Below are 6,407 nucleotides of genomic sequence, written 5' to 3'. Positions count from 1 at the left end.
AATTAGCTTTTTAGATGACTTTGATGTTCGAACAATAAAAAAAAAAAACTTTCCTGTCACCTTATTTGTGATAGTCAAATGGTCTGCATTATGAGGTTCAGTGAGAATTTCCTGTATTGCGGTTCCAGAAGCATTTTAGAAGAGAGTGATTTTACTGCTTCTTGTTCATACTACGCCTCCTTGTCTCATCAGCAGAAGATGCAAGCACATTTTGATTCACAGTTTTTCTTTTTTAAAATTTCTTCACAACTTTTGTGTTTTTTGTAGCCTCCAGCGTAGCTCCATGGACTAACCTCACTGTCCTTGAACAAGCATCCACAGTGCCTTATCTGCGTCAACATTAGACAACATCTCACATGGCAGGTATGTGCAGCCCAAGTCATAAAGTGAAAAAATAAAAATAACCAAAAATATATGTCATGGGTACGGCTAATTTTGGGCAACGTGTTAAGAAAAAATGTGTACAGATTTAGGTTTCTCATATATCAGCACTTTTTAATTTCATTTTTCTGACTCTTCATTCTGTCACATAGAGATGATCTTGTGAAGTTTTCTCAACAGATTAAAGAGTGGATTTTGAGCAGGATAGCTCTAAATTCTGATTGAGATATAAATTTACCAGGAAAATTATCCTAGGTTTTCTTACCTCCCATTAGGGAGTCATGTGCTCCACTTTGTGATGCTTATGTTGTTATTACCAAAATAAGTTTGTTATCAATAGATCAGGGTTTTCCTGGTGGCTCAGACAGTAAAGAGTCTGCCTACAATGAGGGAGACCCATGTTCAATCCTGGGGTTTGGACGATCCCCTGGAGAAGGGAATGGCACCCACTTCAGTATTCTTACCTGGATAATTCCATGTACAGAGGAAACTAGTGAGCCACAGTCCATGGGGTCGCAAAGAGTTGAGTCAATAAAATGGAACTTAGTGCCTGTTTATCTCTTTTTACTACAGATCTCTAAGCTTCTTTTCAAATTAAAAAATAAATGGTAAATACATTGTACTGAGACGGAACTGATAAATAAGAGAAGGTACTGATAATCTCAATGAAGAACAAAGGACATCATATTGAAATGTTGGTATTGGGTAGAGTTCTCAATGGACTGTCTTCATTTGCAAACATTTTACTGGCAAAATGACTGGGTTATCAAACCAAAGACCTTTTTGGATTCTCTCACTGGTTTCTGCCTTTAAGAACTCCTGTATTTGATCTTTAAATCATTACCCTCTCTTTCTTTATAGCTTTTCAGACCACTGCAGGGAGGTTGATCTCTGGGGTCTTAGCAGTATTTTGCCTTTTGGTGATGGCTGCCTTTAGAGTTCTGTTAAACAATTGTAAGTTTTTCTAGTCAAGCCAATATAAAAAGATCATAATTGTGATGAAACTATCTTGCAATAAAAGTTTGATTTCTTTAATGTGAAGTATTTTGTTATTTCATAAAACAGTGTCTGATAAAGTAAATTTCTAATCATTTCTTACAGCACTTCCTAGACAAATTGTTTAGCCTGGACCCTCCACAGATCTTCAGGAAGGTAGGGTTCCTACTTTGGAAATCTTTCTTGTTGATAAAGAATAAAATAAGTAGTTTCCTGTTTTTCTCACACAGAAGCTTGATGGAATATGATAGTGATAAAAATTTGCCTGCTAGTTTTAGGATAGTCTTCTTTCATTGTTCACATAAGAATTTATTAAATTTCATCGAATACATATTATTTGTATATTTAAATAATATGGAAAATATTACCCTGAAAAAAAGTTTCCAATGTAAGTGTTCATGTTTAAGTAGCAAATAAAAAATACATTATATTTTTATATTTACATTATATACATTATATATATATATATACACATTATATTTACATTAAAATAAATATTATGGCCAATCCTAATTACCTGATTGTGTTTGTTTATAACCCATACATATTTATCTCTTTACTTTTACTTCTGTTTCTTCTATAACTCAGAAAGCAGCATGGAGATTTTTGCTGTTCTAAACCCTTCTTAACACTTTACCTGTGAAAGGCAGCTCGAAGACCTAGTTGTTTTGTTTTTTTTCTCAAACACTCTCCAAGTTGTTTTACTATCTTCTTTGTTCATATAGCCCTTCATTCATATCTTTTTTTTCTGAGCATTTTCCTGGCTTTATTGAGATACATTTGACAAATGATATTGTGTAAGTTTAATGTCTGCAATGTGTTGATTTGATATACTTATTATTACAATATTATTACCACTGTAGCACTAACTAATAACTCCATCATGACACACAACTGTCATTTCTGTTTGTGGGAAAAACATTTAAGAACTACTCCTGTAGCAACTCACAAGTATAAATACTACAATACCATTACCTCTAGTTATAGTGGTGCACAGTAGATTCCCAGAATGAATTCATCTTCTAACTGAAAGCTTATATTTAAAAAAAAATAATGTTTTTGGCCTTGCCTCACAGCTTTTGGGATTTTAGTCCCTCTACCAGAGACTGGACCCAGGTACTCAGCAGTGAAAGCATTGAGTTTTAACCACTGGACCACCAGGAAATCCCATGTACCTTTTGACCCACATCTCCCTATTTTCCCCATATCTTAGCCCTTGTTAACCACCATTCTACCCTATACCCTCAAAATTATTTATTTGACAAAGATTTGAGCGTCTACCATGTCACAGAACTTTCGTCACTGAGGATGGTCAATACTGAAGACATGATCACTAATATATTGGGTGGTCAGTCTTCTAGCTAATCATTTTATTTATCATCATTTTGAAAATGAAATATTCAGAATTTTTCTCTCAGAAAATATGCTATAATTATTTCTTCCTTTCAATACTTCTTTCATCTAGTTTACTTTTAAATACATAGAAGAAATCAACTTTGGGTCACTGCCTTAAAAAGCGTTCTTCTAATCACCCCACATCCTACAATCTGGTATACTGTATTTGAACACAGTGAATTTCTTGTGTATACTTACCCAGATTAGCATTAAATATAGTTCATAAAGACTAAAATGTATGCAATTCTCTCTCTCTCTCTAGAATATAATCTCCATGAAGAAAAAGTGTTATGTCTGGGTTGTTCAGGTAAATATCTGCTGATGTGTAGTGTATGCAGTAAATTCTCAAAGAATATTTGTAGACACAATTAATAAATAACAAATGCTTTTTGAATGAAAAAGTAGCACTGAAAAGAAACTGGATCTCCACTGTCATCAAGTCGTGTTTTATTTTTTCTTTTAGAATTTGGCTGCTATTCTTGCCAAGAAAAGTGGATTGGCTACCAATGCAACTGTTATTTCATTTCGAATGAATTAAAAACATGGAAAGAGAGTAGGGATTTTTGTGTTTCTCATAATTCCAGTCTACTTCAGATACAAACCAGAAATGAACTGGCAAGTATTTAATTCTCATTTTCTACATTTTCTTTGACTTAGGAAAATATGTTATCTAAGTAAGCTGAATACTTTGATTTAAGTCTTTAATCAGATAACAAGTGGATGATTATATTTGAACTAATATTCTATACTTTGATATCATCACAAAATCAACCCAAAATTTCTCAACGATTTACATGATAGGAGTGTTGACAGATAAAGTACAGATAAAGTTTTATAGAGAATTCAAAGTAGAAATAAAAATAACCTATTTTAGCTCTTTAATTGAATTTCTAATTTATTTTGCAATTATATAGCTTTTGTTAACATTCTTGGGTGTAATGTGAAATGTATATGTAGAATATTATAAAACAATTAGCTGTTTAGTAAAAGTTCTCTAGCTCCCTGTAGATCCTGTGGTAAGATTTAGCCCTCAATGTGCTGTTGGTTTGGGATCAGAGTCGACTGATGGTCCCCCATGAAGGAAGTGTTCCATGAAAACTCTAATACCCATTATGACATTTTTCATTCCTTCAAGAAGTGAGACTTTGTGGTATTTTTTCCTCCAGAAATGGACTTGATGAATCAGAAACAAGAGACAAGTGACTGACTACCTCCTAAATTAGAAGTTAAAAGTGAGTTTAGTTTGTGTTAGTTTGGTGCAAAAGTAATTGCGGTTTTGCCTGGTTGAAAATTGCTGTAGGATATTATAAAACATTCTTAAATAAATGTGATTATGTTATATACTATTTAATATGCATTTCTAACTTTATTTTTTTTTGCTAATGACATCACTTGCTGTTTATTTTATATTTATTTTAGGGTATAGAAACTATGTTAGATAAAAATCAAATTTAACCAATTTTTAAATTGAAGTTGAAAATGTGTTATAAAGCAGTGGAGACAACTTGCAACATTCACAATGCATTTGGCCGAGGAACTGCTAACAAAAGTACAGTGCAGTGGTGGTTCAAGAAGATTTTCAAAGCAGACAAGCGCCTTGAAGGTGAGGAGTGCAGTGGCCGACCATCGGAAGTTGACAGCGACCAATTGAGCGGATCATCAAAGCTGATCCTCTTACAACTACACAAGAAGTTGCCCAAGAACTCAGCGTTAACCATTGTGAGATCATTTGGCATTTGAAGCAAATTATATATGTGTAAAAGCTCTAAAAGTGGGTGCCTCATGAACTGACAGCGAATTGAAAAAATCATTATTTTGAAGTGTCTTCTCTTACTCTATTCAACAGGAAACCATTTCTCAAGTGGAATGTGATGTGTGACGAAAAGTGGATTTTATACAACTAGCAATGACCAGCTCAGTGCTTGGACCAAGAAGAAGCTCCAAAGCATTTCCCAAAGTCAAACTTGGACCAAAAAATGTCATGGTCACTGTTTGGTGGTTTGCTGCTGGTCTGATCCACTACAGCTTTCTGAATCCCAGTGAAACTATTACATCTGAGAAGTCTGCTCAGCAAATCAATAAGATGCACCAGAAACTGCAATGTTTGCAGCTGGCATAGGGCTACAGACAGGACCAAGTTCTTCTCCATGAAAATGCCTGGCTGCAGGTTGCAAAACAAACACTTCAAAAGTTGAACAAAGTGGGTTACAAAGTTTTGCCTCATCTGCCATATTCACCTGATTTCGTGGCAATCAACTACCACTTCTTCAAGCATCTCCACAAGTTTTTGCAGGGGAAATGCTTCCACAACTAACAGGAGGCAGAAAATGCTTTCCAAGAGTTCGTCATATCCCAAAGCAAGGATTTTTACGCTACAGGAATAAACAAACTTATTTATCGATGGCAAAAATGTGTTGATTGTCATGGTTCCTATTTTGATTAACAAAGATGTGTTTGAGCTTAGTTATAATGATTTAACATTTATGGTCTGAAAACACAATTACCTTTTTGTACCAATCTGATAGAATTGAAAAACTGAATCTGATACTGGACACTGACCTTCTTAAAAGTACATGTTTCCAAGAGTAGATTTGAAATAGGTTAATATGTTGTCTCTGTTTCCAAGCAGGATTTTGTGAAGTTCAGTTCCAATTTTTACTGGATTGGACTTTCTTACAGTGAAGAACATCATGCCTGGTTGTGGGAGGACAATTCTACTCTCTCCCAAGATCTGTAAGTTTCTGGCATCAAAACCTTTTCTGTCCTCTTTGAGTTTATCCTTGGATTTGATCATTCTTTTTCACATATACTAATAATTTCTTCCTCATTACAGAGTTCCTTTATTTCACACTGCAAATTCAAAGAACTGCATAATATATAGCCCAAGCAGAAGTGCTCTGGAGAAAGACTGTGAACGTACATTTAATTACATCTGTAAGCAACAGTTTATTTAGATGTTTCTTGGGGCAGAAGTATTCTGTAATGAAGATTTTGACTTACTTAGAATGGCAGCATATTACTACTATCTATTTCTGGGATCTGTAAAATGTTTCAAATTGTGGCTTATCAATCATATAATTTTCATATATTTGAAAACATATGCTTACATTTTTTATCAATACATAATTGATATATAAATAATATTGGTTTTAGGTATACAACATAGCAATAACTAGACAGTAAGTCTGATTAACATTCACCATTTTATAGTTACAGTATTTTTTAGTTATAATTTTTAAATTTTGCAACGTGTTTTAAAATTGATATAGCTTGTGTACCTACACTGAAGTTATGGAGTCAAGATAAATAATTTCATGAACACTTAATGTATATGGTCAATAGTTAATTTCATAATTTATGCATCTATTCTTAGAAGCTCTCTTTCCTGAAATTCAAATAAAACCTAATTCCTACCAAATAATATATATCAAAATCATAGCCCCTTGTATGGCATACTAGGTTAAAAATTCCCATTCTGTTCTCTTTTTTCTGGAAGCAAAAAATAGCTTTAATGCTCTTTTAAAATTCTTTCTGGATTTCTATGCATCTATATCTTCTAATTTAGACCTGCAGGTACCGTATAATACTTTCTTCATGTGCGTCACAGGGTTCAGAGGGTTTCACATTTGTTTGTC

At 33.7% G+C, this 6,407-nt stretch overlaps 1 pseudogene; it reads left to right on the top strand.

Moving 5' to 3' along the window:
* Positions 1 to 356: 356 nt before the first annotated feature.
* Positions 357 to 5,784, top strand: LOC145545715 (natural killer cells antigen CD94-like; annotated as a pseudogene).
* Positions 5,785 to 6,407: the final 623 nt, after the last annotated feature.

Source organism: Giraffa tippelskirchi, chromosome 4 (genome assembly GCF_054371585.1).
Source record: "Giraffa tippelskirchi isolate mGirTip1 chromosome 4, T2T-mGirTip1v1.2.pri, whole genome shotgun sequence".
NCBI classification, from domain to species: Eukaryota; Metazoa; Chordata; class Mammalia; order Artiodactyla; family Giraffidae; genus Giraffa; species Giraffa tippelskirchi.
This window is presented reverse-complemented; position numbering and strand designations above follow the sequence as displayed.